Source organism: Gorilla gorilla, chromosome 1 (genome assembly GCF_029281585.2).
Source record: "Gorilla gorilla gorilla isolate KB3781 chromosome 1, NHGRI_mGorGor1-v2.1_pri, whole genome shotgun sequence".
NCBI classification, from domain to species: domain Eukaryota; kingdom Metazoa; phylum Chordata; class Mammalia; order Primates; family Hominidae; genus Gorilla; species Gorilla gorilla.
The window spans coordinates 69,924,701-69,937,927 of NC_073224.2; the positions used below are offsets into that span (position 1 = coordinate 69,924,701).

The 13,227-nt window shown below is 35.5% G+C and overlaps 1 protein-coding gene across 2 annotated transcripts in view; it reads right to left on the reverse strand.

The window, feature by feature from the left end:
* The window catches only part of PLA2G4A (phospholipase A2 group IVA), a 159,854-nt gene extending 150,293 nt beyond the window's left edge, over positions 1-9,561 (reverse strand). The window contains exon 1 of one of the 2 annotated variants that reach the window (XM_004028065.3): positions 9,453-9,561. The gene's annotated coding sequence lies outside the window, so the exon portion shown is untranslated. Of the gene's footprint in view, positions 1-9,437 lie in introns of both variants that reach the window. The other variant, XM_055378071.2, reaches the window with a different exon arrangement.
* Between the last annotated feature and the right edge of the window lie 3,666 nt (positions 9,562-13,227).

A 13,227-nucleotide genomic window follows, 5' to 3' on the forward strand; every position in this document is an offset into this window, starting at 1 on the left:
TAGTCACTAATTACCTTAGATAAGGGAACTCTGTTCTACAGACTAATTCATTTTTATGAAGTTTTGTTTAGATTTGGTTTTGGTTTGGGTTGTTTTTTATTTTGTTTTGCTTAGTGCACTGGTTATCCATTTTATGGATTTTTCTTTCTGTCTTTAAAAACAATTTTTCTTTCTGTCTTTAAAAACTCCCACTCTAGAGAAACCATCTAGCTTCTTTGCTCTTAGCATTTAAACATGTTGCAGAAAAACAACATACCCTGGAAGGCTAGTTTTAATTTAAGTCCATATTCTCAAAACCCACAGAGGCTCTCTACACTACATCTTTCTAAATTTCTTTGGTGGACTTGCATTCCCACCGGAAAAAGTCACTTTATTCCCTTCTCTCACTCAAGTTTCTCACCCCACCCCAACTCCCACTCTTAGCAGGTGACCTCATCTTCCTTCACTGAGAAAGCAGAAAGCACCAGAGGGAAGTTTCTTATCTTCCCACCATCAAATCTGCGTATTTCCCTGCAGGTGCACTTGGGTTCCCCTTCGCCCTGCCACAAAGGAGGCAATGTTCCTCCTACTGTTACAGACCTGGCACCACCATGGCTCTCTGGATGCAAAATCCCTCTCCTCAAGGACTTTATTTTGATGGTCACGTCTCTCTTTCCTGAATCATCAAATTTTACTTTCCTTTATTTTCTTTTTTTTTTTTTTTTTCTTTTTTTTGAGACGGAGTCTCTCTCTGTCGCCCAGGCTGGAGTGCAGTGGCGCGATCTCGGCTCACTGCAAGCTCCGCCTCCTGGGTTCACGCCATTCTCCTGCCTCAGCCTCCCAAGTAGCTGGGACTGCAGGCGCCCACCACCACGACCGGCTAATTTTTTGTATTTTTTTTTTTTAGTAGAGATGGGGTTTCACCGTGTTAGCCAGGATGGTCTTGATCTCCTGACCTCGTGATCCGCCCGCCTCGGCCTCCCAAAGTGCTGTGATTACAGGAGTGAGCCACTGAGCCCGGCCCAAATTTTACTTTCAACTGGATAATCTAATTGGCAAACTTGTTACAGTCTCTCTGTCGACTCCATATTCCTTTTCCCTGCTATGTCTCCATTTGGTTGCTGTGTTTCACTGACAGACTTCTCTGAAGGGTTATTTGCTTACCCCGTATCCAGGAGCCAGCTATCCTCATCACGCATTCCTCCCATCCCATTTGTAAATTCCTTCTTCCTTCTTCTGTCTACTCCCACCACTCCATTGAACCTGCACTAATCAAGATCATTCATGATCTCCAAATTTCCAAATGTAGTAATCACTTTTCCGTCGTCATCTTATTCAACCTCTTTCTTTCCTCTAGAACCACTTTCCCTCCTTTGCTCCCACAACATCACCCTAATCCCTGGTTTTCCATTTAGTTTCTTAGTTGCTTCTTTGCAGGCTCATTAACGAATGCCACTCTCTGCCTGGAACTCTAGCGTGAGCCATGCCATTCTCACTCCACTTACCGCCTCCTGTAGATGGCTTTTTATCCGTCACATCTGTGCTTCAATTCTATGCCTCAGAGAGCCCTTCCCATTCTCCGCCTTTCCATGTTATTCTCTATCATTGAAGCCCATTTGCTTCCTTTTTATAATTTATTATCTGTTTGTTTGTATACTTATTATCTGTCTCCACTAAGACGGAATGAACTATACCTGCTTTATTCACCCAGGTATGCCCTAAATGTAGCACAGTACCTAGCATGTAGCTGTTATTAATTAAAACTGACTGAATTAGCGAAGGAATAAATGCATACTGCTCAGTGACCAACAATTCCTGATTGACATTAACATCTGCACTTCTTGATATAGGAGGCAAAATTGGTAAGTGAAAAAGAGTAGATATTATCTAAATAGCTTCATACAATACCTATTCTTTTTCTAAGTACTAAAAAATTGCATTTTCCTACTCCTACTACTTTTCTAAGTATACTATATGTATTAATAAAATGGTATATAGAAATTATTTTTTCACAGAAACTTAAAATTTATATGAAAGCATACTTTTCATTGTGATGATAAAAAGTGCTTGAAGATTCTTGTTATCTGTTTAAATTACATCTTAGATTGACAAATTGGCTTGGTTGATTAATATGTTATGTACATATTAATATATAATAACAATTAATCAATATTATTATTAAGGTATATTATATGCAATATATGGTGTATTGAATAATTAATGATTTACCTGAATTAATTCATATTGATTATTAATTATATTAATGCATAGGCTATATATTAATACTGGGGTATTAATTCATATAAATAGCTTATTAATACTTATTAATACATAATATATTGATCAACCAAATCAAATCTGTCAACCTAAAACATATTTTAAACAGATTGTAACAATTTCTGCAAACAGTGAATGAGTGTCACAAATTTGATTCTTTCTTTTATTGCTTTTCATTGACAACAAAGGCATCATTACAGAAAGTAATAAAGGTGAGAGGGAAAAAATGCATGTAAATATTGTGAAGCTTTATATATATAAAATGTAAATCTCTGGTTGTCACCAGCTCAAAAATTAAGTACAAAGTAATAGATTATAAGTAAGCATCCAACAGATTTGCAATTAAATCTTTAATTTACCAAGAAGCCTCTTTTAAATTAGAATTGTTGCTGTGACAAATCTTTCTAAAATGGGTTAGTGGCATTGTCTTCTAAAAACCAAGGATATAACAGTATTTTAAAGTTATTATCTGAACATGTATTACCATTGATCATTGAAAGTGAACTACAGAAATTTCCTAGTGTTATCTCTTTGAGATCTAAGTTCATGACGTCAGCAAATTTAAAATTCATCCACCTCTTCTTCATGGCAGTTGAATGAAAAGGAAGTTGATAACCTGTTTGAGGTTTGTGGTAGACACAACAGTGGCTAATGGATATTAAGAAATCATAATGATAGACGCAGCAGTCTATACAGAATGATCCCATAACTGTGTGCATCTTCAGACACTTTTCCCTGATTGCTTTTCAATAAATTCTTACATAATTGCTCCAAATTACTTTTTTCAATACTTTCATAATATTGCATCAAATATATGTTTTAAAAAGTCCACAAAATGAATTGCCTTTTTGTTTCAAAACTTAAAACACCATTTATCTGCCTCGAGACTATCCTAGGCAGGCACTGTCTCTTCTTATAGATCCAAGAATTCTGCAAAAATGCTTTTTTCCATAAGGGGTGAACATCCCAGTTTACTGCCTGTGTACTGCATTTAACTTGCTTATCCTGTCAAAACTGTGGGCATAAAAGTATGGGGCAAATAAGAAGTGTGTCAATTTACTGACTGAAATTCAGAAGCCATGTGCTGACCTAATGTTTCTAGTGGCACAGTTGCATCCAGCAGTAAAACCTGACCTAGTATGCATTATTTATTACCACATCATAGTATGTATACTAAGTCAAGCGTATAACTAATGTTGGGTTTTACCCCTGAGAAGGAGTATCTGCTTTATCATAAGCTACTGAATTATTTGGAAAGGTAAAATAATAATTTTTTTTGTCCGAATGATAAATCCAAGGTAAGAGTAACCATTTTGATACAAATGCTTTATGCCAACTGCCAGGTTTAATAAGAGCCAGAAAGAGCCATAGGTTCTGTAGGCTATACTTAGAAAATTCTCTACAACCAACCTGAAAGCAAAACATTTGGTAAAATCAGTACTTTTTACATAACTCATGAAATGTGTTTATTTTGTATTTTTAGATAAAATTAACATATTTTATTTTCTTAAAGTAGTATACATACTACTGTACAAAGTACTATGTAGTTCCAAAATTGCACAAACTCCCCTATTACGTCAATCAGTAATCAAGTTATAAGGGCAGAACGATTGAGTTATTATGGAAACATGCACCAGGAGAGTGGACTTCCTGGGCCTTCTCCAGTAATTTTTCTGATGTTAACTCCAATAGAAAGAGTGTGACAACCTCAAATAATACACATTAAAACTAAAAATATAAACCAATATATTTAAACATTTAAATACATCAAAATGGAATCATAAGGCAGACATTAAAAAAAAGAAAAAAAGCATTTGACTTTTCAACAGCTCTTTTTCACATCTGTAAAATGTGGATAGTCATACTTGTACTGCTAACTTATACAGTTATTGTGGAAATAAACAAAGTTCATAACCAATCTCTTTATCAACCACAAAGCCTGTGAAAATAAAAAAATACTGGGCCTCTGATTTTTTTTTCAAACTAGATAGTGAGAAAACAGCTTGTAAATTAAATAACAAAACAAAAACCTAAGCAAGTATAAGCTGAGTATCATAAATACATGAGTTTTCTGTACTGTAGAAGAATACATATTATGGACATTTGTTTACTAATTCAAAGCACACTGTTGCCTAAAATACCGATTTTTTTTCTGAAGACTCCAGAAGTCAAGCAAATGAAGAGGAAGATTGGGGAAAAGGAAGCAGTTGATTCACAACTGCATATGCCAAAAAGGAGTGGGAAGAAAAATGAGAGCCAATTTGGTCTATTATCTTCAATGGAGAGTGATGGCTAAACTCTAACACTGATAACTTTCAGCGTCAGGTGTCTGCTGAGTTTCTCTAAGCTCATTTGAATTCATTTGATAAGTGATTAGACTGGTAGGGTAGCTTTACAAATCTGCTTATGGTGAGCATTGAGTTGTTTATGCTTATTTCATTTTTTGTATAAGGAAAGGTAAACTGTATTTTCAAGGTGTGTTGTAAGATTTGCACTAAGAATCACAAAAAGAATCAAAAAACTTAGAATCACACAGCAAAAGTAGCAAATACATATAACGCATCCTTTATTAACAGGCAAGTAATGGTATCGGAGGACCAGAATAACCTCTGCTCTATTTACTGTCTTCTTTGGAAAGAACTCCAGAACCAAACTTTTGGTTCCCCCAACTATTTATTGCCCTAATAGTCAAGGGGCAGAAGACAAAGAGTTGGCCAGAACTGAAATTCATTTTCTCTAAATTGGTTGTTCACAACCAAGAATATTATTTTCCTAACAAAACTTTTCTTTTTAATAAGAAACAAAGTCTTGCTCTATCACCCAGGCATGAGTGCGGTGTGTGGTCATAGCTCACTGCAGCCTCAAACTCCTGTGTCCAAATGATCCCCCTGCCTCAGCCTCCCAAATTGCTGGATTACAGGTACATGCCACCATATCCAGCTGATTTTTTCAAAATTTTTAATAAAATTTTAATTAATCTCGCTATGTTGACCAGGCTGGTCTCAAACTCTTGGGCTCAAGCCTGCCAAAGTGTTGGGATTACAGGTGTAAGCCACTGCACCCAGCCTTACAAAACTTAAACAGTCATCACACCACCCTTAGTCCTAACAATATCTTCTTTACATTATTCAGGCCAGGATGTCTCTGGTGCTGGGTTTTGGCCATCATCTCTGAACCCTCCAGTTTTCCCATCATTTGTAAACTATTAGTCTATGAGAATAAAAAATAATTTGCTCTCATTTTTCTATGTATTCTCACCCATTTTAAAGGGAAAGCTTTCAGGAAACACTAAAAATAACCCTCCAAAAATGAGAAAAACAATGTTTATAGAATTTCTACTTCCAGTTCAAAATTTCATCTATATTGTTAAGACTCTTAATATTCTTCAAAATTACTGAGGACCCCAAAAGGGCTATGATTATGTAAGTTATATCCGTTAATATCTATCATATTTGAAATTGAAAGAGAAAATTTTTTAAAATCACATTGAAAGAGACAATTCACAAACATAGACATATAAGTGGCCACCATGAAAATTGCTCAACTTTGTTCAACAAAGAAATGTAAATTTAAACAAGATACTATTTTCGTATATCAATTATCCAAGTTGTTGGATTTGTTGTCATTTGCTCTGTTTGATGATGGCACCCAGTATTGACATAGAAAACTCTACTCTTTTATATTGCTCATAAATGAATACCATATTCCTCAAGAGCAAAATGTCAAAAATAATCACTAGCATTCCATGAGATTTCGCTAAATATTTTAAAGAATCCTCAAAATACCCAACTATTATTATTTCTATTTTACAATTGAGAAGACAACATTTTAAGGAGATAAAGTAATTGGATTATCATCTCACAACTTGTAAGTAATAAATTTTTTTTTAGAACCTAGAAAATAAACTTTAAGAATCTACCATAAGGAAATAAACAAAAATGTATACTAACATATATAAAAAAGGTCCTAGATGAAATATTATTTATAATAGTGGAAAACTGTTATCAATCTAAATATCCAACAATTATTTATAATAGTGGAAAACTAATCTATCTAAATATCCAACAAGATACAATTGGCCAGTACAACCTATATACAGATGAAAAATTTCATATAGTAAGAACCATACTCTTTTGCTCATGGATAGATTGCCATGACTTGCATTACACACAGTAGGGACTTAATAATATTTGTTAAATATGTGAATACAAAGTAATGCATGATTATTTAAAAAAACATGTTTTAACAATGCATCTCATGAATGAGGGAGAAGCATGTTACAAAACAGCATGAACAGTGTGATCACAATTTTGTAAAACTACATGTATGTATAGAAACATATCTAGACGTATAAACATGTATATACATGAACCTCTTGTCTGTCTCTTTGCTGATGCATACTGGGTACTCAATAGATATTTGTTGATTGAATTAGTGATTGAATTACATTTTAAAAGTACCTTGGGGGAAATAATAGGTAATATTTTCTTTTTCTTCCTTGTAATTTTCTATATTTAATGAAATTTTAAGCAGTGAGTGTAATTTATCTTTATAATAAACAACAGTATTATAAAAACTAATCATTCTGGGAAATGTCATTAGGAATTTTGGAATAAAAGTAGTAAATATAGACACCCCACAATCCAATAAAAAATAACTTGCATCTGATTTTCTTATTATGTTTCACTTACTGCATTCGGCAATAAAAGCAACAGATGTTACAGAAAAATGTCAAGCGTAATATTGTACAGTTAATTATTATTGGACTTGAGTCTAGAACCTAGGTCACCTGGTTTCAGGCAAGCAGTTTTTTCCATTATACCAAGTTGCTTGGAGTTCTAGAATACCAATGAATAAATGACTATGTGGGTGCTATAATATCCACTGTTAGTTCCTTACTTATAAGTAAAATGATTTTCTAATTAATCATTTTATATTATCAGAAAACTCCAAAGTTCTAAGAAATACTGCATTTTCATGTAATATGAATTGTCTTTGGGGATTTGTGAACTTCTTAAAGGTGTTTTTAAATTTGTGTGTGTTGGAATGGCATAATGTGCATTATTCTAGGGAGGGGTCCATACCTGTCACAAGATTATAAAAGTGTCTTTGATGGAACAAAAACAAAAGAAAGAAAAAGAAAAGAAAGAAAAAATAAGAAAGAAAGAAAAAGAAAGAAAGAAAGAAAAAGAAAAGAAAGAAAAAATAAGAAAGAAAGAAAAAGAAAGAAAGAAAGAAAGAAAGAAAGAAAGAAAGAAAGAAAGAAAGAAAGAAAGAAAGAAAGAAAGAAAAAAATAACTAAAGCTATGCAATCTGGAGCAAGAAGGAGGAAAAAACTGATGGTAAATAAAAGCAAACAAGATGAATGGGAACCACAACTAATTCTGTCTTCCTCTTTTTTATTCCTGGAACATAATTTTAATATGTAGATGATTCGATTTTATGACTGCTTTCTAAGTACCAGCACTAGAAAAGATAATGGGTTAAAAACCTAAGCCAAATAACCTCTATGGAATGAACATTTTCAGTTGCTAAAAATCTATTTAATAATTTTTATCTTCCTAATTAAATGTAAATGCAAAAATGCAAAACACTTCAGAATAACTTACTTTTTTTTTTTTTTTTTTGAGACAGAGCTTCGCTGTTTTCGCTCAGGCAGGAGTGCAATGGCGCGATCTTGGCTCACTGCAACCTCCACCTCCCGGGTTCAAGCGATTCTCATGCCTCAGCCTCCCAAGTAGCTGGGATTACAGGCACCTGCCACCATGTCCGGCTAGTTTTTCTATTTTTAGTAGAGATGGGGTTTCACCACGTTGGCCAGGCTGGTCTCGAACTCCTGCCCTCAAGTGATCCACCCGCCTGGGCCTCCCAAAGTGCTGGTATTACAGGCATGAGCCACTGCGCCCAGCCAGAATAACTTACTTTTTAAAAATACGTTAAAAAGATGCAATGTCTTATCTCAAAAAATATGCTTCCCCTAAGGGAAGTTTGTAAAACTCCTTTGAGCAAATGCACATTAAACACTTCTCTATGCATTTCACAATTATTGCTTAATTTAAAATTTAACTCTTCCGGAGCTAATGAAAGAAGTAAATACCTGTTTCTTATCCCAACCTCTAACTTGATTGGCAAGGTGTAGGAACCTGTAGAATGTAACTTTAAAATTCTTAACAGAGCTTGTTTCACTGCAGTCCTCTACAAATATCCCTTGAGCCACAATTCCAAATTTAAACAACAAAGAGAAACAAAAATACAAATCTTCTTTGAACTCAAATTATATTGGCAAATATAACTTTAGAATTGACACCCATTCAGACAGTACGCCTCTAATACCCTCCATCTGCCTTAGCTAAATAAATGCTGACATCATCAACCCATGTGAGTATTTCTTGTTCTGGTTTTGGAGGTGAATTTATTTTTAAGACTAAAATGATTATAAATTGTAGGAGACAGATACATTCATCCACTGATACTTTAAAATCAAATACCTTTTTTTCTGTTTTTTTGGAAACAAAATTACTGAAATATCCACACTCAAAATTTAACTATGTAATTTGATCAAATCTTTTCTAGTATCTAGTTTTGAGCTTTTTTTTTTTCTCCTGGCAAGCCAAGTAACTTAGGGGAAGGGTAGATCATCAGAACACCAGTCCGTTTACAGTTAATTTTTCAATAATCCTCTTTCTTTCGCATAATTCTGCAAAATATTGACTAGCCAGGAAAGCGTCCCATAAGTAACAAAAATGACCAATTTTTAGAAATTAAAAGTTAAGTGAGTCAACAAAGTCTCTCGCTAAAGATCGCTAGGGCTGTCAAACAGCACAGCATGCTGCTGCTCAAGTTTGGGGATCAGTAACCATTGGGTGTCATCACGTGGAACGCTAATAAGCGCCACCTCACCGCCGTTTTGAATGCTAACTTTCCGGGACTCCAACCCAAAGAAACACCTTAATCTTTGACTCCACAGTCCATTTAGATCCAGGAAGGCAAATCTGCGTGGGTTTGAAGAAAATTGAGGTCCCTAATCCGTGTTTCACTTCAAAAGGCAGAGGACATGCTGACTTTTTAAAGCAGCGAGGTTTCCCCTCCGTCCTTTCTTCCTTCCAAGTAAATTACCAAGTAAAAGCTAAGGAAGGTGGGAGAGAGAAGTGGAGCAGAGGAAGAATAAATATATTGCTTACAGTTCCCAGAGTTACCTGAGAATCTTCAGGCTCCTCAATGCCTCTAGCTTTCAGTCAGGATCCTTTTTCAGCTCCGGGCTTAGAGAAAGTCTTGTCCTGGGTAGGAGGGGCTAAAATGTGGGCTGGTCTCCTTGCGCTTTTGCAGATGTTTTAAGGTGGAATTAAAGGGGAAGAGGGAGAACGCTCTCTTCTCATAGAAGCTAATATTGTAAATGTAAATGCTTAGTTATTAGAACCAGGAGTTTGAAGTCAGAAAATATGCTTAAATAATATGTAAATTAATCAGTCCTAAATTCCATGAGTGCTGTTGTGGATTTCTGTGTGTGTGATGTGTGTGTGTGTGTGTGTGTGCGTGCGCGCGTCTGAAATTGCTACTTGTCCTTAAGTAGTAACTACTTCCTCCTTTTTTCCAAAGGAGAACAAAATTGAAAAGACAGTGAATAACCTAGAGCATTTTTGCATTATTTAAAAAGGCAAAGTTTATAACAAACCCCAAATGTAAAAATGTACATTTTTTTAAAATGAGTATCAGACCACTTTAAAAATCAAATCTGTTTAAATATTTCCACTCCAGATTCAGAACACCTGTGTTGATAATAATTTCTTTGTAAATTTAAGATTAAAGGCATACCAAATAATGTAATATATGCGTTGAGATTTAGGGAAGAAAATGAAATCAGGTTGAATTCCAAATTTGCAATGTAAATCCAAATACCTTATAGCACTGTAATGAAGAAGGTGCACTGTTTAAATGTACCCAAATTCCATGAGAATCAATTCATGTTTTTAAAGATTGACGTGTTCATTTAGTATATCTTGTTTTTCAAACACAGAATCTTGTTTTTGCCTTTAATTAAACACTGAACTCACTCTCCTAACTCTCTTACAATATTTTCAAAGAATATAATTTCACTAAATCTTCTGGAATATCTGCTTTCTGTAGCCCAACATTCAACTCTTGTTTTTATTTTTTTTCCCCTAAATTCAACCTGGCATATTATAAATCTCTCTTTGAAAAAAAAAAAAAGCCAGTAATGTCTTTTTTAGGAAGGATAGATTTATAATAAAAATTTTTCCGGCCGGGCACGGTGGCTCACGCCTGTAATCCCAGCACTTTGGGAGGCCAAGGCAGGCGGATCACGAGGTCAGATCGAGACTATCCTGGCTAACAGAGTGAAACCCCCGTCTCTACTAAAAATACAAAAAATTAGCCGGGTGTGGTGGCGGGCGCCTGTAGTCCCAGCTACTTGGGAGGCTGAGGCAGGAGAATGGCGTGAACCAGGGAGGCAGAGCTTGCAGTGAGCCAAGATTGCACCACTGCACTCCAGCCTGGGCCACAGAGCAAGACTCCGTCTCAAAAAAAAAAAAAAAAAATTTCTCTTTCCAAAGAAATCCCTGAATTTCTAGAAAGGAGGTGTATGTTAATTAGAGGAGCAGAGAGCACACTGGTAGTTTTCGTCTCTTTCCCCCAGACACAACTGGTGAAAGAAAGAATCTATACTGCAGGGCATGTTCGTTCTAAGACTCTGATAAAAAAGACTCCCTGGAAAAGCAGCTTCACAGTGCTTGCTTATAGAGCACAAAAAAAGTGCTCTAGTGCTTTTTTGATAACAAAAAGTTGTAGCTCTCAATATTTCCAGATGATATCCAATAGTGTGTTATGCATTAAAGATAAAAAAATTATTTAAACGCTTTTAAAGAAACTGTCATTATATGTCATGGTTAGGGTTAAAATATACGGGGAGAAGTTTGTCTCTTTCCCGCCTTACTAAATGAGGCTGATTTATCTCCACCTTTATAATGAATAAAGGCTGCTGCAGGTATGTCTTCTCCTCTCTGGAATCAGTGCAGACCAAATCCCATTTACCCATTTTGTGGTTCTATGTCCTCCTTATCTCATCTATTTTGGCTCACTACTTGTGATCTCACTGTTCACATAGACCCCTAGATGGATAGTACAAGTTCAGATTTGCCGTCTTCACTTTGTCCAATTTCCTCCAAAAATATTTTCAGCATTGACCTACTGGCTTCAAAAACCTCTGCTTCCACCTTAGGTAAGATAGGCCCTGACTTCCATAGCGTGCTTCAGTCTATAGCATCAATTAGGTCTGAAGACCCCTCTTCACTTGATTTGTCCATCAACAAAGATTAGTCATCTGGGACCCATCTGAAACTGAGCAATATCATAGCAGCTTCTTTGAATCCAATTCTACCATTTGCACTATTTCCAGCTAATAAGTCTCATGCAGTTTGCTAGTAATTTTCCACATCTTTAAAATTTTAGAAAGAGAATAATAAACTAAGAACTAGATAAGTAATCAAAAGGAACAACCCCAAAACTGGCCAAATTAACTAACAAAGAACACCTACTTGTCAAAAGCCATGGCTCAAAAACCCCAGGGGGTTGGGAGGGGGAACCCTGATATTTGTAAGATTGATTTTTCTTTCTTTCTTTTTTTAAATTTTACTTTAAGTTCTAGGGTACATGTGCACAACGTGCAGGTTTGTTACATAGGTATACATGTGCCATGCTGGTTTACTGCACCCATTAACTCGTCGTTTACATTAGGTATTTCTCCTGATGCTATCCGTCCCCCTGCCCCTCATCCCACGACAGGCTCCCATGTGTGATGTTCCCTGCCCTGTGTCCAAGTGTTCTCATTGTTCAATTACCACCTATGAGTGAGAACATGGGGTGTTTGGTTTTCTGTGCTTGTGATAGTTTGTTCAGAATGATGGTTTCCAGGTTCATCCACGTCCCTGCAAAGGACATGAACTCATCATTTTTTATGGCTGCATAGTATTCCATGGTGTATATGTACCACATTTTCTTCATCCAGTCTATCATTGATGGACATTTGGGTTGGTTCCAAGTTTTTGCTATTGTGAATAGTGCCACAATAAACATACGTGTGCATGTGCCTTTATAGTAGCACAATTTATAATCCTTTGGGTATATACCCAGTAATGGGATGGCTGAATCAAATGGTATTTCTAGTTCTAGGTCCTAGAGGAATTGCCACACTGTCTTCCACAACGGTTGAACTAGTTTACATTCCCACCAACACTGTAAAAACGTTCCTATTTCTCCGCATCCTCTCCAGCACCTGTTGTTTCCTGACTTTTTAATGATCGCCATTCTAACTGGTGTGAGATGGTATCTCATTGTGGTTTTGATTTACATTTCTCTGATGACCAGTGATGATGAGCATTTTTTCATGTGTCTGTTGGCTGCATAAATGTCTTCTTTTGAATGATTTTTCTTTCTTTATGCGGAGTTGTTTTCTGTTATCTTTTTTACTATTTCCAATTCACCTATCTTCTGCTCTAACTATATGAAACTGCTTTGTTTCTGATAAACTTGAGCAAGGGTAATGAGATAGTATATGAGAATTAAATCTGGATAGAAATGAAGATGATTAGCCAGCATAGGGTACTAAGAGAGAGTTGAATAGGGAATCTAATCCAGATTGCAGGTAAAATCAGAAAATGGCTACCAATCAACTAATTTACTTATAATAATGTATCCTTCTATTCCACAGGCTATGCTTGAGTCTTCTGGTCCAACTGTATTTATAGTAAAATAATAAGTTGATATTTTTGCTACTTATTTGTATCTGTGAATATAATTAACATGAATCATTTCTCTTTTTAGGTATTAACAAAATCAATCAGGTTAGTAAAATAGCAAGTCACAGAAAATGATTTTCTCACCTTGTCAAGGTTTCTGGCATCCCACTAATTGACCTCTACCTTTCATTCAAACTAAGAGACTATTCTCCTTGCACAT